General features: G+C 36.4%; 1 long non-coding RNA gene across 1 annotated transcript in view; it reads left to right on the top strand.

Moving 5' to 3' along the window:
* The window catches only part of LOC106006347, a 213,604-nt gene that overhangs the window by 23,313 nt on the left and 166,983 nt on the right, over positions 1 to 23,308 (top strand). The window lies entirely within an intron of this gene.

Here is a 23,308-nt window from a genome sequence, read left to right on the forward strand (position 1 = left end):
ACAAAATGGATTACGATAGTTATAGTTATAATGGCTGATGTTTGGATTAGCGCACTAACTGGTACATAATACTACATACTTTATGTACATTATGTCATTTAATTCACAATTACCTTGAAAGAAAGTATAATTTTTAGTGCCATTTTATAGATGAGAAAGCATACTTAAGTGAACTAACTCCATGAAGGTTGCATGAAAATAAACTTTAAACCACATTTAATATCAGTATTTGACTTCTTAACAAGTATGCTCTACTAACTTTGAAGATGACTTTAAAATAGAATATCCAGAGTCTTACATTAAAAACAATATTTTGTTAAAGATTTTATTTATTTATTTGACAGACAGAGATCACAAGTAGACAGAGAGGCAGGCAGAGTGGGGGGGGGGGTGGAAGCAGCCTCCCTGCTGAGCAGAGAGTCCCATGCAGTGCTCTGTCTCAGTTCCCTGAGACCATGACCTGAGCTGAAGTTAGAGGCTTAATCCACTGAGCCACCCAGGCGCCCCCAAAAACAGTATTTGGAAAATGTAGAGTCTTCTCTCCACGTATGTATAAAGAACACATTTAAGGCAAAATATTAACTTGCTTGCTTATTATACACCAGGAATAGTTACAGACACTTTTATATATAGCATTTAATCCTTAATTATGAGATAGAGCTTGTTATCCTCTTCTACAGTTTTAAAATAAGGGTCTACTTTTTAACTTGCTCTAGGTTATACATGATCTGGCAAAGCCAATATCTGACACCATAGTCTTTATGACTGACAAAAAAAAAAAGACTGAACTTGGATCGCGACATTTTCTCAAGTAGACTGGCTACTAATTATTCTATGATGAAAAGAAGATAAACCAGGAGTTAGAAGGGAAAATATCCTCTAGCTACTAGTAAATGTAAAGAAATGTCATTTTTCTTTCTTTGCCTTCATGCTACAAAAGTACACTAGGGTTCTTTTTATGTACCCGTCCAGAAATTTTGATGACTTTAGCTTCTTAATTCTATAATGGATAATAAAATTATGTCTTGATTTATGTACAGAATCTTGGTCCATACAAATCAAATCAGTTCACTAGGGATTTGTTGTTATTGTTGTTTTAATGAAGCCTTCCTATATGCAGTGATGTTGCAAAGGAAATAAAATACAAGGTCTTCTAGTATTTTAGCATTGGTTGAGAAGTCTACATAAACACATCAAATTAATTCAAGAACATATGATTAGGTCCTAGACTAAGTGGTTAACATTATGTCCCCCAAATCCTTCAAAATTAGCATTTATGTAATTAAGCTCGTTAACATCTCTCACAAACATCTCCTCTGCTTATGTTTACTCTCTTGGATGGTGTCATTCTGTTCCCCCCACCCATTCCCAAGTCAGAAATTTCACAGTTTTCTGCTACCCTTTGTTTTACCTCCATAGTCCCCATAGTTACCAAATTCTGTAGAACTTTTCTCCTTCATAACCCCTAAGTCTATTCAGTTCTGTCTTCATGTTATGCTTATTTCTGTTACATTAGCTCATTCCTTGGCTAGACAATGATAGTAAGTAGCCTCTTTAGCTAATGAATCTGCCTCTGGCCTTTCCTCCTCTACTCCATATTCTATCTTTTGCTGAAGTTGTTTCTAAACATAAATCTAGTTATGCCACTATCCTGATTAAAGACCTTCATCTCAGTTTATATAAGACTGTATTTTCAGTCTGGCACAGAAGTCTTTATTTTACTCCATCTTATACCTCCAGCCTCATCTTCTGTTACTTTTCCCTTTGTCTTGTGGCAGCTTACCTAACTGCTTCCTCTTCAACGTTATGTTGGCTTTTTCAGGTCTCCTTGCCTTTACACATGTACTGCCTTCTGTACAGTGCCTCTTGCCTTACCTATTCCTTGTTCTCCCCCCCATACACCAAATGAACATGTTTTACTATAAAGTCCAATTCAGATGTCAGTTTCTATCAAATCATCTTAACCCTGCTCCAGCAGAATTAATTTGCTTCTTCTTAGTTAAGGGCACAAACGTTTATCTTTTTATCATCAGATAAAATTTTCTCTTTAGGGTCTTCCAACCCCCAGGATTATGAAGTGCTTGCTTTGTTTTTATTTGTGGCTTGAAAGCCAGCCCAAGCCCTAATAGATGAATGCATGTCCTAGATATATTGTAGTCATCAAGGCCATTGCCTTTGCAAAGGACAGACCTGAATTGAAGTAAGGGCTCTGCAACCAAAAAGAATGGAATATATTTTGTGTGGACAAAGGGAAAGTTTTAAGAAGAGGGAACGTGGGCATTAGCAAGTCTTAGTGTTTTTCACATACTGCTTGGCCAGAGTTTGGGGCAAGTAATACTGCAAACCTACCCAGAGATCAAGTGGAGACATAGAAATGCAATTAGCCAAGACCTTTACTAAGCATCTCAATGTATGCGTGCTTTTTTTTGTTACATAAGCACTACAGGTACAAAAATGAGTAAGAAATGGACTGTGCATTTGGGAAAAAAGTGAATAGTGAAATACAATAGGTAAATAAATACAATGTCTAGAAATGTATGTTAATAAACTAATTCTGAGTTACAGAAACCCCTTATGATGAGAATGTATTCTTTGACAGGAAAACTTCAAAGTGATGCTCTCACAAAGTTTTAAAGTGAGAATTAGAATTCTATGGATGGATAAGATGGTAAGGACTTAAACAAAGAAAGGCTCATGCTTTGTCTCTCTCCCCCTCTCTCAAATGAATAAAACCTTTAAGAAAAAAAAAGTGGGATATTAATTCTACTTACCTATCAGTGTTTTTAGGAAGATTCAGAGAGAGAGAATGCATGCAAAGTTGTTGTTGGCACAGTGCGTGGTCCCTAAGAATGTCTCAGTATAGGACTCCTGATAGGCTTTTTTTTTTTTTAACTCCTCTATTTAAGAAGTGATTTATTCAGTGCTTACTATTTATTAGGTACTGGAATTACAAAAATGAGTAAGGCACAACCTCTGCCTTTGAAGAACTTAGTGAGGATACATACTATATTCTACTGTATATTGAGAATCAACAGTTATAACCTGACATGTGCTTTAATGGGGTTAAAGGAAAAGAGCACCTGAAACTTCTGGGGGCATTAGGAAAGTCTTCATCAAGGAAGACTGTGACATGGAGAATGAAAAACAGCTTGCTGTTTTGGAGTTGGTGGATGGAGAGAAGTGAGGCTTTCCAGGGAGAAGAGAGAACATATTCAAAAGGAAGGTTTAGGTAATATAACTTGTTCAGAGAAAAACAAGCAATATGAAAACCCCTAAAAGAAAAGGATGGTAGTAGAAAACATACAGGGGACTGAATCTTCTCAGGTGGGGCTCACTGGTTGAAAAGTCCATCAGAGTGCCTGCAGTTCCACCTTTGCTCCTCTGAGAAAAGAGAAATGATAAATCCCTTTGGCTGAGAATAAGAGAAACCTCTCTGAAAAATTGCCCTGTCACACCCTGGAATGCTGGCATGGACCACTCTTGGTCCACTCCATAAGGCATGGTGTCTTTCCTGGGTCTAAAACAATACTGGCAGTGCTCTGAACAGGGAACATTGAGCAGTGACTCAGTAGGTGAAACCGGAGGAGCAAAAGAACAGCATTTCATTAGTGATAACACTTTCAGAGAGGTGGTACCAGCAACAGAAATAAAACTGACCATGTAGAGAGATCGTAAGAAAGAAGTCTTTTTTTCTTTATTTGCTGAAAGTTTCTGGTGAGACAGATTGACTGACTAGACTGTGGCTTGACTGGATTATGGTATATTCCGTTCTCAGCAGCCCAGTGATTTGTACCCAGAAATTGGACAGACCTTAGCTCTCTAGAAGCTAGAGATCATGTGACATGTGGATGTCAGGAGATATCTCAGGGAGTCAGCTGTTCTGTACCTTTCTTTTGAACCAGGGGAGGAATTTGGATAACTCTAGAAATCCCTGAAGATCTTTGGGTATGCATTAGCCATAGAATAGTCATGCTATGTTTTTATACTCCAGCTCTTTCCAAACTATGAGGCCTGCGGCAATATCTTTTAAACCAGAAAGCAAATAAGAAAAAAACTGAAATTTTTTGAGCATTTTATCTTGCCTTCTTGGTTGGGGGGTAGGGAGAGGAGGATATATTTTCACTTTTTTTAATTGAGGTAAAATTTACATGATGTGAATGTCACTATTGTAACCATTTTAGAGTGTATTCAGTAGATTGTGGTATATAAATGATACTATGGAACCATCACCACTATCTAATTCCAGAATAGTTCTATCATTCTATAAAGAAACCTTTTAACAGTCACTTAAAATTTACCCCTCCACCACTACTGGCAGCCTCTACTTTCTGATTCTGTTGATATGCTTATTCTAGACATTTCATATACACGAAATGATATCACTATGTCTGGCTTATTTTATTTAGCACAGTGTTTCATCCATGTGTTTGTATCAATACTTCGGCCCCTTTTATGGTTGAAATATTGTTATTCATCAGATGATAGACATTTGGGTTGCTTTCACTTTTTGGTTATTATAGATAATGCTGCTATAAACATTTATGTACAAGATTTTGTGTAAATACATGTTTTCAGTATTCTGAGGTATATACTTTGGAGTGGAATTGCTGGGTCATATAGTAACTCTGTTGAATATCTGAGGGCCTGCCAGACTGTTTTATAAAGTGGTTGCTCCATTTTACATTCCACCGGTAGTATGTGAGGGTTCTAGTTTCTGCACATGCTTGCCAGCATTTATTATGTATATATTTTATGATAGCTATCCTGGTTTGTTTGAAGTGGTATCTCATTTGATTTTGATTTGACTTTCCTGATGGCTAATGACAGCATCTTTTCATGTTTTTAATGACCATTTACAGATCTTCTTTGCAAAGTGGTATACTCAAGTCTTTTGTCGATTTGCCCAATCTTCTGACTCATTTTTAAAATGAATCGTTTATCTTTTTATTGTCTTTTTTTTTTATTTTTTATTTTTTATAAACATATATTTTTATCCCCAGGGGTACAGGTCTGTGAATCACCAGGTTTACACACTTCACAGAACTCACCAAAGCACATACCCTCCCCAATGTCCATAATCCCACCACCTTCTCCCAAACCCCCTCCCCGCAGCAACCCTCAGTTTGTTTTGTGAGATTAAGAGTCACTTATGGTTTGTCTCCCTCCCAATCCCATCTTGTTTCATTTATTCTTCTCCTACCCACTTAAGCCCTCATGTTGCATCACCACTTAGTCATATCAGGGAGATCATATGATAGTTGTCTTTCTCTGCTTGACTTATTTCACTAAGCATGATACGCTCTAGTTCCATCCATGTTGTCGCAAATGGCAAGATTTCATTTCTTTTGATGGCTGCATAGTATTCCATTGTGTATATATACCACATCTTCTTGATCCATTCATCTGTTGACGGACATCTAGGTTCTTTCCATAGTTTGGCTATTGTGGACATTGCTGCTATAAACATTCGGATGCACGTGCCCCTTTGGATCACTACGTTTGTATCTTTAGGGTAAATACCCAATAGTGCAATTGCTGGGTCATAGGGCAGTTCTATTTTCAACATTTTGAGGAAGCTCCATGCTGTTTTCCAGAGTGGTTGCACCAGCTTGCATTCCCAGCAACAGTGTAGGAGGGTTCCCCTTTCTCTGCATCCTCGCCAGCATCTGTCATTTCCTGACTTGTTTATTTTAGCCATTCTGACTGGTGTGAGGTGATATCTCATTGTGGTTTTGATTTGTATTTCCCTGATGCCGAGTGATATGGAGCACTTTTTCATGTGTCTGTTGGCCATCTGGATGTCCTCTTTGCAGAAATGTCTGTTCATGTCCTCTGCCCATTTCTTGATTGGATTATTTGTTCTTTGGGTGTTGAGTTTGCTAAGTTCTTTATAGATTCTGGACACTAGTCCTTTATCTGATATGTCGTTTGCAAATATCTTCTCCCATTCTGTCAGTTGTCTTTTGATTTTGTTAACTGTTTCCTTTGCTGTGCATCAGAAGAAAGCAGGAGTGGCAATCCTTATATCAGATCAATTAGATTTTAAGCCAAAGACTATTATAAGAGATGAGGAAGGACACTATATCATACTCAAAGAGTCTTTCCAAAAAGAAGATTTAACAATTTTAAATATCTATGCCCCCAACATGGGAGCAGCCAACTATATAAACCAATTAATAACAAAATCAAAGAAACACATCAACAATAATACAATAATAGTAGGGGACTTTAACACTCCCCTCACTGAAATGGACAGATCATCCAAGCAAAAGATCAGCAAGGAAATAAAGGACTTAAACTACACACTGGACCAGATGGACATCACAGATATATTCAGAACATTTCATCCCAAAGCAACAGAATACACATTCTTCTCTAGTGCACATGGAACATTCTCCAGAATAGATCACATCCTCAGTCCTAAATCAGGACTCAACCAGTATCAAAAGATTGGGATCATTCCCTGCATATTTTCAGACCACAATGCTCTAAAGCTAGAACTCAACCACAAAAGGAAATTTGGAAAGAACCCAAATACATGGAGACTAAACAGCATCCTTCTAAAGAATGAATGGGTCAACTGGGAAATTAAAGAAGAATTGAAAAAAATCATGGAAACAAATGATAATGAAAATACAACGGGTCAAAATCTGTGGGACACAACAAAGGCAGTCCTGAGAGGAAAATATATAGCGGTACAAGCCTTTCTCAAGAAACAAGAAAGGTCTCAGGTACACAACCTAACCCTACACCTAAAGGAGCTGGAGAAAGAACAGGAAAGAAACCCTAAGCCCAGCAGGAGAAGAGAAATCATAAAGATCAGAGCAGAAATCAATGAAATAGAAACCAAAAAAAACAATAGAACAAATCAACGAAACTAGGAGCTGGTTCTTTGAAAGTATTAATAAAATTGATAAACCCCTGGCCCGACTTATCAAAAAGAAAAGAGAAAGGACCCAAATAAATAAAATCATGAATGAAAGAGGAGAGATCACAACTAACACCAAAGAAATACAAACTATTATAAGAACATACTATGAGCAACTCTACGCCAATAAATTTGACAATCTGGAAAAAAATGGATGCATTCCTAGAAACATATAAACTACCACAACTGAACCAGGAAGAAATAGAAAGCCTGAACAGACTCATAACCAGTAAGGAGATTGAAACAGTCATTAAAAATCTCCAAACAAACCAAAGCCCAGGGCCAGACGGCTTCCCGGGGGAATTCTACCAAACATTTAAAGAAGAACTAATTCCTATTCTCCTGAAACTGTTCCAAAAAATAGAAATGGAAGGAAAACTTCCAAACTCATTTTATGAGGCCAGCATCACCTTGATCCCAAAACCAGACGAGGATCCCATCAAAAAAGAGAGCTATAGACCAATATCCTTGATGAACACCGATGCGAAAATACTCAACAAAATACTAGCCAATAGGATTCAACAGTACATTAAAAGGATTATTCACCACGACCAAGTGGGATTTATTCCAGGGCTGCAAGGTTGGTTCAACATCCGCAAATCAGTCAATGTTATTGTCTTTTTTAAAAAAGGATTTTATTATTTATTTGACGGAGATCACAAGTGCTTAGGTTGCAGGGGGGTGGGGGGGATGCATGCTCCCTGCTGAGCAGAGAGCCCTATGTGGGGCTCAATCCCAGGACCATGAGATTATGACCTGAGCCAAAGGCAGAGGCTTAACCCACTGAAGAACCCAGGCACCCCCTCTTTTTATTGCCTTTTTATTGTTAAGGTGTAAGAGGATTTTTTGTATATACTTTGGACACTAGACTCTTACCAGATATATATATTTGCAGATATTTCTCCCAGTCTGTGTATTATCATTTCAGTTTCTTGATCATAACCTTTGATGCACAGAAGTTCTTAATTAAGCAGTTTAACTATTTTGTTGTTGTTGCTTGAATGTTTAATGTCTTATTTAAAAAAAAAAATACCAAATCCAATGTAACAAAGATTTGTATCTCTGCTTCTAGGAGTTATATATTTTTTTAGCTCTTGCATATAAGTCTATGATCTATTTTGGGTTAATTCCTGTGTATGATACGAAGTAAAGGTCCAGATTCATTCTTTTGTGTATTCAGTTCTTCGAACACCATTTGAAGAGACTATTCTTCTCCCATTGAATGATCTTGGCACCCTTGTCAAAAATCAGTTGATCATAATCATATGGGTATATTCCAGAGTCTCAGTTCTTTTCCGTTGGTTTATAGGTCTCTCCTTATGTCACTACCACAGTGTTTTGAGCACTATAGGTTTATAGTAAGTTTTAAAATCAGGAAATGTGAATCCTTGAACATTTTTTTTTTTCGAAGACTGCTTTGGCTATTTAGGATCCTTTATATTTCCATATGAATTTTAAAATCGGCTTTTCCATTTCTGAAAAAGAGAAAAGAAGGAAATTAGAAAAGAAAAAGAAAAGGCTGTTGGAATTTTTATAGACGTTGCGTTGAATGTATAGATCAGTTTGGAGACTTTTACAGTCTCAATAATATTTACTTTCCAATCCATGAACATGGGATGTCTTTCCATTTATGTGGGTCTTCTTTAATCTCTTTAAACAATGTTTTATAGGTTTCAGTGTACAAGTCCTAAACTTCTTGGTTAAATTTATTCCTGCCTATTTTATTCCTTTTCATGCTGTTGTAAATGGAATTATTTTCCTAATTTCCTCTTCAGTTTGTTCATTGCTAGTGTTGAAATAACAACTGCTTTTTCTATACTGACCTTACGTTCTATAACTTTGCTGAACTCATTAGCTCTCATAATTTTTTACACACTCCTCTATGTAGATAAAATTATGTTACCTCCAAATAGGGATAGTTCTTTTATTTTTTTTAACTTCTTCCTTTCTAGTGTAGATGCCTTTTTTTTTTCTTATCTAATTGCTCTCCCTAGAACTTCCCTTATCATTTGAATTGAAGAGATATGAACAGAGATCTTTTCTTGTTCCTGATCTTAGGGTAAAGAGTTTCACTATCTCAAAATTAAGTATGATCTTTTCTTTGGGTTTTATTTGTTTTTTGTTTTGTTTTTTAACGATCCTTCAGGTTGAGGAAATTTCTCTTCTATTCCTGATTTGTTGAGTGATTTGTTTTGTTTTGTTTTTTGGTCATGAAAGGTTGTTGGATTTTGTCATAGGCTTTTTAAAAAAATATTTATTGAGTTGATCATATGGTTTTTTACTTTGTTCTATTAATATGGTGTATTACATGCATTGAATTTCAAAGGCTGAACCAACTATGCATTCCTAGAATGATCCTACTTGATTATCATGTATAATGTGTATTAATGCTGCTGGATTTGGTTTTCTATATTTTGTTGATTATTGTATTTATAAGAGGTATTGGTCTGTAGTTTTCTTGTAATTTTTTTTTTTTTTAACTTTGGTATAGGATTTAATGGTCTCACAGGATGATTTAGGGAGTATTCTTTCCTCTTCTATTTTTTGGAAGAGCTTGAGAAAGATTGGTGTTAATTTCTCTTTAAACATTTGGTAGAAGGGCACTTGGGTGGCTCACACAGTTGCTAAGCGTCTACCTTGGGCCCAGGTCATGATCCCCAGATCCTAGGATCAAGCCCCACATCGGACTCGCTAGTGAGCAGCAAGCCTGCTTCTCCCTCTCTCACCCGCCTCCTTATGTTCCCTCTCACTGTCTCTCTCTGTCAAATAAATAAATAAATCCTTAAAAATAAATAAATGAAGAAACAAACATTTGGTAAAATTCACCAGTGAAGCCATCTGGTCCTGGACTTTTATATTAGAAATTTTTTGATAATTGATGTAAATCTTTTAATTTGACATAAGTACATTCAGATTTTCTATTTCTTCTTCAGTCAGTTTTGGAAGTCTTTTTGTTTCTAAGAATTTGTCCTTCAGTAATTTACGGAGTAACACCTGTTGTTCGCCTGCCACTCCTCTTTTTTTTGGACACTGATCTTTGTTTAGGAAAGGAATCACTCATTCCTCTGATCCTCTGAATCTAGACACTAGTCTGGATTCCTGAAGGAACACATACCATAGACCCCTTTCCAACATAAACACCTAATGACAATAAGACCCTGCTTTCCTTTTGGAGCCTCCCAAAGACTTTGTCTTCTACTCTCCACATTCTACTTACACTATTCAATAAACTGTTGCCACTTTGTCTGGCTTGTGTTTGATTTCCAGCTTCTTGAAACCAAGGACCCTCTTAGCTGGTCCTGTGAGATGCCTCTCTGGGCTGGCACCAAAAGCATTGTTAAAGGGAAAATTTAAAGCTGTAAAGGCTCACATTAAAAAAGAAGAAAGATCTCAAATCAGTAACATAATTTTCTACCTTAAGAAACTAGAAACAGAGCAAAGTAAATCCACAGAAAGAGGAAAATAATAAAGATTAGAGCAAAGATAAAGAACAGAAAATAGAGGGACACCTGAGTGACCTAGTCAATTAAGTGGCTGACTTCAGCTCAGGTCCTGATTCCAGAGTGCTGGGATGGAGACTTGCATGGTCTCGCTCTGACTGCCAATCCCCCTGCTTGTGTGCTCTTTCTGTCTCTCTCTCTGACAAATAAATAAATAAAATATTTTTTAAAAGAGAATAGAGAATAGAAAAAAAAAGAAAAATCAACAAAAGCAAAAGTTGGTTCTCCTGAGATCAGTAAAATTGACAAACCTTTAGCTAGATAGACCACATTAAAAAAAGAAGAGATTGATGCTAGCCACAGCTGAGGCTCCTTTGAAGCTAATGTGCTGGTTTGGGATCTGGCGCTTCTTCTGGTCTTAAAGTCAGGTGTTTGGGGCATAGGACAAAACTCAGGGAATGATTCATTTTCTTTCTTTCCCCTTGAAGTGGGAACATGGCCTCTTTGACTCATTCACAGGCAAACTTTGGAACATGAGTAAATGGAGCCTAGCAGAAAAACAGCAGAGATGTTGCCTTTCTAAAATGGAGACCCTTCAGCTTCCGTAGTTCACTCACCATATACCATAAGGTTTTATCTATTGTGCTTTCCTTTTCTTTTGTTTCCAAGTATTTCCTAATTTTTCTGGTGATTTCTTTTTTTGACTTATTGGTTATTTAGAAGTGTGTTGTCTAATTTCCGGATATTTGTGAATTTTTCAAATTTCTTTCTGCTGTTGACTTCAAATTTCATTCCATTGTGGTCAGAATACACACTTTGATTTCAGTTTGTTAAGCTCAGTTATACAACATTTCTGTTATTAGAGGTTTTCTTGAATAGCATTGCTCTAACATAGTGCTTTTTCAAAATGTGTTTCATGAACCAGTACTGATCCTCAAATTGTCACTGTTTTGTGACAAAATAAGTACAAAAGTTGAAAATGTTTAGAAACTTTAATAGCTGCAGTATCCAAGCACATGACTACTTATCTAGCAATTCATTTTTATTATATTTTACATGAGTATTGATCTGTAACAGACTGGAAATTTTAACAAATACAGTGGGTTGTTCAAATGGATTATTTGAGGAGCACTACTCTAAGGTGGGTTTACACAGAATTGCAGAATCACAGCCTATGCATATATTCAACTTTACAAAATCAGTTCATTCTGTTTTCCAAAATCATTGTATCACTTTATTCTGCCACCAGGGTATGAGAATTGCCATTGCTCTTCTATTTATTTCTCTGACCCTTGGTATTTCCTCTGCTGACCACCTTTTTTTAAAGTTTTGCCATCTGGTAGGTGTGAAATGGCACCTTATAATTTTAATTTCATTTTTTAAATTACTAATGAGGTTAACTGTATTTTCACATGGTACATTTGTGATTCCATTTTCTCAGTTTACGAATTCTTTGTATGTCTAGATAGTAATTTTCTATGCATGTAGCAAATATCTTCTCCCATTTTGTATTTTGTTTTTATGGTGCTTCAAAGAAAAGAAGTTCTAAATTCTTTTTGTTTTGTGTTTAATACATTTTCCTGTAACTTTTTTTAAGTTTTAAACTATTGTCTTCTACATTTTTTTATACCTACCTGCACTTGAATTGGGTTTCTGTCTAGAATTTGAGATAGGATCTAATTTTATTATTTCCTTCAGTGTTTAAGTGTACGAGCATTGTTTATTGAATGAATTCTCCTGTACCATTAATTTTCAATGCTCCATTTGTTTTAAATTATATTATAATACAAGTACTTGTCATTTTCTGGACTCACTATTGGGTTCATTGGTCAGTTTGACTAACCCTTGCCTTAATTATTACACCTTTAAAATAAATCTTGATAGCTGATAGACTAAATCTTGTCACATAGTACTTCCATGGAAATTTGATCAGTGTGTCATAGACTATAAGAAACCTCATGTGGATTTTTATTAGAATTGATGTCATCATGACAACAAGGCTTTAAGTATAAGGCTATAGGATGCTTCTTATATTATACTTTTTAATATTTCACAAAGTTTTGAGATTTTCCCAGTGTAATTCTTCTATATAGTTTTGGTACTTTAAAATACATTGTATCTTATTTTAGTACAGAAATGCAGTTCTCTTTTGTGTATCTGTTATTTATCTAGGAAGCTTACTAATCACTCTTTTTCATTCTAATAATTTCGTTCTCAGAATATTTTTAAAATAGGTATTCTTTCTTAGCAAATGTAAAATTTTGTTTGTTCCTTTCAAAGCCTTATACCTATTATTTCTTCCCTTTGCTTTTATATGGGGGTAGAATCTCTAGTGGCAATGATAAGGGGTATCCTTGTAATCTTGCTTTTTTAAAAAAGTGCTTTCCACGTCACCTTTTAAGTGCGGCCTTTTTTTTTTTTTTTTTTTTTTGGTGGATTTTTAAAGTCATTTTCTGTTCCTAGTATTAAAAGTTTTTATCATGTACAACTATTGAGTCATATTAAATGCATTATTGAGTTGTTTATATTTTTCTTCTTTAATCTGTTAATACACATGTTAAATTAAATTACATTTAAGTAATGTTCAAAATTAAACTGACTTGGTATTCCTGTTATAAACCAACTTAGTCATGTTGTAACACTTTTTTTCTTACATTGCTGGATTAGATTTTAAAATATTTAGTTTGTGCATTTTTCAACTCTTTCCAGGAAGCAAGGGTGCTCTGTATTTGTCCCCCCCCCCTGCTTTTTTTAATTAGTTGATGTTTACCTTTTTTTTTTTTTTTTTTTTGCATTGCCTGGAAGTGTTTTATAAGATTAGAATTTTGTTTGAATGCATTCTGAAAAATACCTATAACCCATCAAAGCTGTTGTTTGTGTGTGTGTATGTGAGAGGTGTTTAGATATAATTACTTAAGTGATGAAAGAATATTTAGAGTCTTAGTTTATTAGATAATAAACTTTTTATTAGATAATAATGTTAAAGTTTTCTAAGAATTCATATATGTCTGTATTTTCTTGTTTATAGGCATAAAGATGTCCGTGATTTCTTACCTAGTTAATATATGCATTATTTGTTATATGCTACTTTTCACATATGACATTTTTATTTATGCTTCTTTCTTATATAAGATTAACACAGTAATGGCATTATCGTTATTCATAGCTTTTGGTACTACTAACTTTTGGTACTGCTGATACTGCTGTATTCTTACTTTCTATTTATTTCTATACCTATCTTTTAATGTTTTTGTTCTACTTTTTAATTTTACTTTATTCATTATATAGTGACTTTTTAATTTTAACTTAGATGCTTTCTCATCAATTTTCAGGCTTTTATCTTTTTTAAGATAAGTATTTAAGACCATTAAGTATCCAGTAAATACTGCTTTAACTGTATATCCCAAATTTTAAAATATAGGGTTTTGTTACTCTTTTCTTATAAATATACTTTGATTTCTATTGTGATTTCTTCAGTGCCTTCTCTGTTTTTTAAAAGTATTTTGTTTACCTCAAGCCTTTAAGACTGTCTTTTTTTGTTATTGATCTCTATGTTAAAGGCATGTGGTCATGGGATATGAACAATATGAAGACCTTGTTACTTAGTAATAAGATCATGAGTCTTAGAATCCCATACTGTACTACTGTTTTCGATTTTTTTTTTTTTTGGAGTTTTAAATCCAATATAGTAAAAATAAAAGAAAAAAAATACATTCAGTGTGCTTTAGGGTTTGTAATTATGTCATAATGCATTTTACTTAGGTTTCACCACTAGAATCTTTGATCCTGGATATTAGCAGCAGCATGAAGGGAATACACACAGAATTATTCCCATGCTTTAAAAAAATTGGATTCTAAAAACTGTATTGAGTTGTGCTGTTGTTTTATTTTTTAATTGGTTTGTTTTGTTTTCTGGACCCTGAAATAAAAACTAGTGTATATCTGGTTCAACTTTATTGATTAAAAAGAATAGACATTACAATCTTCAATGTTACTGATAGGTCATTCTCAGAGACATTATATCAATGATGACCTTTTTTCATCCTGTACATTACATACTTTCAACTTGTTTATTTAAATTAACATATAATGTATTATTTCCTTCAGGGGTACAGATTCCAGTGTCCATAACCCAGCCACCCTATCCCACTCCACTTCCCCAGCACCCCTCAATTTGTTTCCTGAAATAATGAGTCTCTTATGGTTTGTCCCATCTTGTTTTATTTTCTCCCTCCCTACCCCCCCACAACTCCCAGCCCTGCCTCTCAAATTCCTCATATCAGAGAGATCATATGACAGTTCTCTTTCTCTAATTGCCTTTACGTAGCATAATAACCTCTAGTTCCATCCACGTCATTGCAAATGGCAAGATCTTGGTTCTTTGATGGCTGCGTAGGATTCCATTATATATATGTGCGTGTGTATGTGTGTGTTTATATATATATATCACATCTTCTCTTTTCCTTCATCTGTTGATGGACATCTAGGTTCTTTCCATAGTTTGGCTATTGTGGACATTGCTGCTATAAACATTTGGGTGCACATGCCACTTCGTTTCACTACATTTGTATCTTTAGAGTAAATACCCCAGTAGTGCGATTGCTAGGTCATACGGTAGCTCTATTATCAACTTTTTGAGGAACTTCCATTCTGTTTTCCAGAGTGTTTGCACCAGCTTGCATTCCCACCAACAGTGTAGATAGGTTCCCCTTTCTCTGCATCCTTGGCAACATCTGTCATTTGCTGAGTGGTTAACTTTACCATTCTGACTGGTGTGAGGTGGTATCTCACTGTGGTTTTGATTTGTATTTCCCTTATGGTAAATGATGTGGAGCACTTTTTCATGTGTTTCTTGGCCATTTTGGTGTCTTGGCAGAAATGTCTATTCAAGTCTTCTGCCCATTTCTTGATTGGATTCATTGTTCTTTGGGTGTTGAGTTTGATAAGTCCTTTATAGATTTTACATACTAGCCCTTTATGTGATATGTCATTTGCAAATATCTTCTATCATTCTGTTGGTTTTCTTTTGGTTTTGTTAACTATTCTCTTTGCTTTGCAAAAGGTTTTGATCTTGACGAAGTCCCAATAGTTTGGTTTTGCCCTTGCTTCCCTTGCCTTTGGCGATGTTCCTAGGAAAAGTCACTGCAGCTGAGGTCGAAGAGGTTGCTGTCTGTGTTGTCCTCAAGGATTTTGGTGGATTCCTATCTCACATTGAGGTCTTTCATCCATTTTTAGTCTATTTTTCTGTGTGATGTAAGGAAGTGGTCCAGTTTCATTCTTCTGCATGTGGCTGTCCAATTTTCCCAATACCATTTGTTGAAGAGACTTTTTTCCACTGGACATTCTTTCCTGCTTTGTCGAAGATTAGTTGACCATAGAGTTGAGGGTCTGTTTCTGGGCTCTCTATTCTGTTCCATTGATCTATGTGTCTGTTTTTGTGCCAGCACCATACTGTCTTGATGATGACAGCTTTGTAATAGAGCTTGAAGTCTGGAATTGTGATGCCACCAACTTTGGTTTTCTTTTTCAACATTCCTCTGGCTATTCGGGGTCTTTATTGGTTCCATATAAATTTTAGGATCTGTTCCATTTTTTAAAAAAATTGATGGTTTTTTGATAGGGATTGCATTAAATGTATGGATTGCTTTAGGTAGCATAGACATTTTCATAATATTTGTTCTTCCAATCCATGAGCATGGAACATTTTTCCATTTCATTGTATCTTCCTCAGTTTCTTTCATGAGTACTTTATAGTTTCCTGAATACAGATTCTTTGCCCCTTTGGTTAGGTTTATTCCTAGGTATCTTATGGTTTGGGGTGCAATTGTAAATGGGATTGACTCCTTAATTTCTCTTTCTTCTGTCTTGCTGTTGGTGTAGAGAAATGCAACTGATTTCTGTGCACTGATTCTATATCCTATCAGTTTACTGAATTCTATGTATGAGTTCTAGCAGTTTTGGAGTGGAGTCTCCTGGGTTTTCCAAATCATCTGCAAATAGTGAGAGTTTGACTTCTTTGCCAATTTGGATGTCTTTTATTTCTCTTTTTGTCTGATTGCAGAGGCTGGGACTTCTAGTACTATGTTGAATAGCAGTGGTGGTAGTGGACAACCCTGCTGTGTTCTTGACCTTAGGGGAAAAGCTCTGTTTTTTCCCATTCAGAATGATATTTGCTGTGGGTTTTTCATAGATGGCTTTGATGATATTGAGGTTTGTACCCTCTATCCCTACACTTTGAAGAGTTTTGATCAAGAAAGGACACTGTACTTTGTCAAATGCTTTTTCAGCACCTATCGAGAGTATCATATGGTTATTGTTCTTTCCTTTATTAATGTATTGTATCACATTGATTGATTTTCAGATGTTAAACCAACCTTGCAGCCCTGGAATAAATCCTACTTGTCATGGTGAATAGTCATTTTAATGTACTGTTGGATCCTATTAGCTAATATTTTGGTGAGAACTTTTGCATCTCTGATCATCAAGGATATTAGTCTGTAATTCTCCTTTTGATGGGGTCTTTGTCTGGTTTTGGGATCAAGGTAATGCTGGCTTCATAAAATGAGTTTGGAAGTTTTCCTTCCATTTCTGTCTTTTGAAACAGTTTCAGGAGAATAGGAACTAATTATTTTTTAAATGTTTGATAGAATTCCCCTGGGATGCCATCTGGCCCTGGGCGCTTGTTTGTTGAGAGATTTTTGGTGACTGCTTCAATCTCCTTACTGGTGAAAGGTCTGTTCAAGCTTTCTATTTATCCCTGGTTCAGTTTTGGTAGTTTATATGTCTCTAGAAATGCATCCATTTCTTCCAGATTGTCAAATTTGCAGGTATATAGTTGCTCATAATATGTTCTTATAATTTTTTCTATTTCTTTGGTGTTAGTTGTGATCTCTCCTCTTTCAGTCATGGTTTTATTTATTTGGGTCCTTTCTCTTTTCTATTTGGTAAGTCCGGCCAGGGGGTCAGTCTTACTAATTCTTTCAAAGAACCAGGTCCTAGTTTCTTTGATTTGTTCTATTGCTCTTTTGCTTTCTGTTTCATTGGTTTATTCTCTGATCTTTATTATTTCTCTTCTGCTGCTGGGTTTAGGCTTTCTTTGCTGTTCTGTCTCCAGCTCCATTAGGCATAGGGTTAGGTTGTGTACTTGCAACCTTTCTTGTTTCTTGAGAAAGGCTTGTATTGCGATATATTTTTCTCTCAGGACCACCTTTGCTGCATCCCACAGATTTTGAACAGTTTTGTTTTTGTTTTCATTTGTTTACATGAATTTTAAAAATTCATCTTTAATTTCCTGGTTGACCCATTCATTCTCTAGTAGGATGCTCTTTAACCTCTGTGTATTTGAGTTCTTTACAACTTTCCTCACGTGGTTGAGTTCTAGTTTCAGAACTTGGTGGCTTAAAAATATGTAGGGAATTATCCCAATCTTTTGGTACCAGTTGAGACCTGATTTGTGACCCAGGATATGAACTATTCTGGAGAGTGTTCCATGCGTACTAGAGAAGAATGTGTATTCTGTTGCTTTGGGATGGGATTTTCTGAATATATGTGTGATGTCTATCTGGTCCAGAGTGTCATTAAAGGCTTTATTTCCTTGTTGATCTTTTGCTTGGATGATCTGTCCATTTCAGTGAGGAGGTGTTAAAGTCCCCTACTCTGATTGTGTTAGTTTTGATGTGTTCTTTTGATTTTGTTATTAATTGGTTTATAAAATTGTTTCCTCCCCTCTTAGTGGTGTAGATATTTAAAATTGTTTGATCTTCTTGTTGGAGAGACCCTTTGAGCATGATATAGTGTCCTTCCTCATCTCTTATTATGGTCTTTGGCTTAAAATCTAATTTATCTGATATAAAGATTGCCACCCCAGCTTTCTTTTGATGTCCATTAGCGTGGTAAATTGTTTTCCACCCCCTCTCTTTAAATCTGGACGTGTCTTTGGGTCTAAAATCAATTTCTTGCAGACAGCATATTGATGGGCTTTGTTTTTTTATCCATTCTGATACTCTGTGTCTTTTGATTGGGGCATTTAGCTCGTTTACATTCAGGGTAAGTATTGAAAGATATGAATTTGGGACGCCTGGGTGGCTCAGTTAGTTAAGCAGCTGCCTTCGGCTCAGGTCATGATCCCAGTGTCCTGGGATCGAGTCCCACATCGGGCTCCTTGCTCGGCAGGGAGCCTGCTTCTCCCTCTGCCTCTGCCTGCCATTCTGTCTGCCTGTGCTCGCTCTCTCCCTCTCTCTCTCTCTGATAAATAAATAAAATCTTAAAAAGAAAGAAAGAAAGATATGAATTTAGTGCCATTGTATTGCCTGTAAGGTGACTGTTACTGTATATTGTCTCTGTTACTTTCTGGTCTGCTACTTTTAGGCTCTCTCTTTGCTTAGAGAACCCCTTTCAATATTTCCTATAGGGCTGGTTTGGTGTTTACAAATTCTTTTAGTTTTTGTTTGTCCTGGAAACTCTTTATCTCTCCTTCTATTTTCAATGACAGCCTACCTGGATATAGTATTCTTGGCTTCATATTTTTCCCATTTAATGTTCTAAATGTATCATGCCAGTTTTTTCTGGCCTGCCCAATCTCTGTGGATAAGTCTGCTGCCAATCTAATATTTCTGCCATTGTATGTTACAGACTTCTTGTCTCAAGCTGCTTTCAGGATTTTCTCTTTGTCACTAAGATTACTAAGTTTTACTATTAGATGACAGGGTGTGGACCTATTTTTATTGATTTGGCAGGGGGCAGGGGGGCTCTCTGTGCCTCCGGGGATTTTGATGCTTGTCTCTTTCACCAAATTAGGGAAATTCTTTACTATAATTTCCTCAAATAGACCTTCTTCCCCCCCTCTCTCTTTCTTCGTCTTCTGGGGTCCCACATATTCTAATACTTTTTCATGTTATGGTATCACTTATCTCTCGAATTCTCCCCTCGTGGTCAAATAGTTGTTTTTCTCTTTTTCTCAGCTACTTTATTCCCCATCATTTGGTCTTCTATATCACTAATTCTCTCTTGCCTCATTTTTCCTAGCAGTACAAGCCTCCAGTTTTTACTGCACCTTATTAATAGCTTTTTGGATTTCAACTTGGTTAGATTTTAGTTCTTTTAATCCTCCAGAAAGGGATTTTATTTCTCCAAAAGGTATACTCTAGTATCTTCCATGCTTTTTTTGAGCCCAGCTAGCACCTCGATAATCATCATTCAGAACTCTAGATCTGACCATCTTACTAATGTCTGTGTTGATTAGGTTCTTAGCCATGGGTACTGCCTCTTGATTTTTATAGGTGAGTTTTTCTTCCTTGTTATTTTATCTAGGTAAGAATAGATAAATGAGAGTATAAAATACTAAAAAGGTAGCAAAAATATATACTAACTAAATTGGAAGAGATGTGGAGGTACGGGGGTGGGTGGTGGGAGAGAAAGGAGGAAAAAAAATATATATATATATACACACACACACATATACACATACATGTTTTAGACTGGTGAGTAGAACAGAGCAACCTTCTTGATTTTGGGTGTATTTTCATCAGTTAGAAGAAACTGTGTCCCAATATTCAAAGAAAAATAAACTTACACAACAATAAGGGTAAATATGATAAAGGTATGGAATATGACTATAAAGATGAAATTTTAAAAAGATTCTAAATAAGGATTTGATAAGAATTTGGTTGGAAAAAGAAAAAGAGGGAAAGGAAAGAATGTGATCAGACTGGAGACTAGAACAAAGCCTTGTACTAGTTTTATAGCTGGTATATTTTGATCTGTTAGAGGAAACTGTATCCCAAAATTTTAAAGAAGGAAAAACCTGTATGTATACAAAAAATAAAGCTAAATACAATGAAGGGAAATATGACTATAACAATGAAAATTAAATAAAACTTTAAAAAAGGTATTGACAAGATAAAATAGTTCAAAAAATGTTAAAATAGCAAAGAGGAAAATTTTTTGAAAAATAGAAAAAGAAAAAAATAAAATTTAAAAAATTTAACTTTGAAAGACTAAAGAATCATGGGGGAAAAGCCATGAGTACTATGTGTTGCTTTCCCCTATCTCTGGAGTTCTGCGGTTCTCATTGATTGATGAACTCGGTCTTGGCTGGATGTTCTTGCTGATCTTCTGGGGGGAGGAGCCTCTTGCAGTGATTCTCAAATGCCTTTGCCTGAGATGGAATTGCATCGCCCTTGTCAGGGACCAGGCTAAGCAATCTTCTCAGGTTTGCGCTTGGTAGCTTTTGTTCCCTGAACTCTTTCTGAACGGCTTTGGAGGTCGGGAATGAAGATGGCAGCCTCCTAAACTCTAGGCCTGTAGGCTCTGAGAGCTCAGGGTCCCATTCCTCAGTGCACCCTCAGAGAAAAGCAGTCAATCACTCCCATCTTCCTGGTCTCTTGCCACACTCCATGCTCACTCAGCCTGTGACCAAGCGTTTCTGTCTCTGGCACCCAGCCCCCTTTTGAGTCTCAAAACCCAGCAAATTCCTGCAGCATGCTCCTGCACTGCTGCTCCCAGAGGAAGAATGGGGGGAGTCTCCCCAGATCTTCCACTTGTGGGGTCTCTGCTCGAAGAACAAGTGGCCTGACTGTGCCTCGGATCACAGTTTAAGTTAACCCTGAGCTGAGAGCCCCATCCTTGGCTCCATCTCTGCAGCTTGCTTCCACGCTCCCAGATATCTCTGGGGGCTCTGCCACACTCAGGCACCCCCAGTTTTTTTGTGAGCCGCCATAGGTCCTGAGACCACCCTGTCTTAGTGAGGGCTCCACCCCCCACTTAGCCTCTGGAGCCACATCCCGCATTGGAACAGATTTTTAAAAGTTCTGATTTTGTGGGGCGCCTGGGTGGCTCAGTGAGTGGGTTAAAGCCTCTGCCTTCGGCTCAGGTCATGATCCCAGGGTCCTGGGATCGAGCCCCGCGTCGGACTCTCTGCTCAGCGGAGAGTCTGCTTCTCCCTCTCTTTCTCTCTGCCTGCCTCTCTGCCTATTTGTGATCTCTGTCTGTCAAATAAAAAAAATAAAATCTTTAAAAAAAAAAAATTTCTGATTTTGTGTTCCATGGCTCTACCACTTGCTGAGAGCTGGCCTCTCACCCCCTCTTCCCACAGTCTATCTTCCCAGATATCGCCTCAGATTCTGTTCTCTGAATGCCCTACCTTCTAGAAAGTGGTGGCTTTTCTGTTCCTAGAAATGCTGTTCTTCTTCTCTTCTATCTCTTGTTGAGTTTGCAGGTGTTCAGAATGGTTTGATAACTAGTTGAACTCCTGGGACCGGATGATATTAGGTCTTCTACTTCTCCACCATCTTGCTCCTCCCTCCTAGAGTGCTGTTTTAAAGGAGAGAATGTATAACTCTCATCTCTCTACCTTTTACCTCAGAGTTTGAGTCAGCATTTTTTTCTTTTATTCCCCCCTTACTTCTGTCTTACAATATGTATCATTTATTTATCATTTAACAGTGTCATGAACTGTTTTCCCCAAACTTTTCTTGGGTGCTCACAGATACCCTACAAATTAGGTAGTGTCTGTATATTCCAGATAATGAAACTGGACTGAAATGTTAAATTTGTCAGTGTCCCTTAGCCAGTAAGTGGAAAAGCCACAATTCAAACCCATCTACTCCCAATGTTGTCAGCTCTTATGTTTGTATATGTTTTATTCTGTAGATCTTTTGTAATATCAGTGATCTTATTATGAAACAAGTTTAAATTATGGATGGCTTAACATGTTCCAATATATAAATATTTATTTTGACTTTCTAGATTGCTTTTATTTGCATTGCAAATGCTTTCAAAAATTTTTTTCAGAGGCTCTTACTTGTTTACTACTAAATTTTCTCTACTGTCTTTTATCTTTAGTTTCATTACTTCATTAAGAAAAAAATGAGCAAAGTATAATCACAACATTTTATTCTGTCTCCATACATACTTTGCCATTTATCTCTAACATCTGTATAGTATAAACACAGTGTTTAAAGTTTTCCTCCGGTAGATTTCATTACTTTCTGACCTTAAAAGTTTGTTCAAAGAATATTTGTTAGGCAAAAAGTATGACTGAATTATTAGCTTAAAAACTCCTTCCAGAATGCCTTCTCTCTCTCTCTCTCTCTCTCTCTCTTTTTTTTGTTTTTTTTGACATTGCAGAAGAACATAGTATCCTTATGTGAGGTAGTCAGAATTTATGGCTATTTCAGTATTTAAATTAAATCATTGGAACACAATGAAAGTGTTTTATAGAGTGGATTGGGTGGTTGGATGGATAAGCGAGTAAATAGACGAAACATTTGCATATAAGTTTTTATAATATCTAGTGTCCTGTATGTGTACATTTGTGATGTTGCTAATATTATAGACACAACAGAAGACTTCTTAATGAAGAACCCTGGCAAGAGCTTACAAATCCCTGTTGGTGATATTATTCGGCTGTGTAGAAGTTATACGTAGGGGCATGTGTAGAAATTATACGTAGGGGCACCTGGGTGGCTCAGTTGATTAAGTGTCTGCCTTCAGCTCATGTCATGATCTCAGGGTCCTGGGATCTAGCCCCATGTCTGTCTGTCTCCTTGCTCAGCAAGGAGTCTGATTTTGCCTCTCTCTTAAAAAAAAAAAAAAAAAGTTATGTATCTATTTCCATAGTTTGCATATTTGCATCTTATCATTTATTAATACATATTTAACTGAAGAGTTGTCAGTGGCTTTTTTATTATGAAATGTTTGTACATGAATAAAAGCTGGTTCTGACAACTGAAGGAAAATATAATTTATTATTTGCCTTCTATATATACAGTAAGCTACAGCATTTACACATTTAGTAACGGAATACCCAGTAAGCAAATTTTTTACCCTATTGGCATCCCCAGGTTGCCTGGGTGACTCAGTGGGTTAAAGCCTCTGCCTTCAGCTCGGGTCATGATCTCAGGCTCCTGGGATCAAGCCCCACATCGGGCTCTCTGCTCAG

Source organism: Mustela putorius, unplaced genomic scaffold (genome assembly GCF_011764305.1).
Source record: "Mustela putorius furo isolate JIRA1106 unplaced genomic scaffold, ASM1176430v1.1 tig00003867_pilon_pilon_pilon, whole genome shotgun sequence".
Taxonomy (NCBI): domain Eukaryota; kingdom Metazoa; phylum Chordata; class Mammalia; order Carnivora; family Mustelidae; genus Mustela; species Mustela putorius.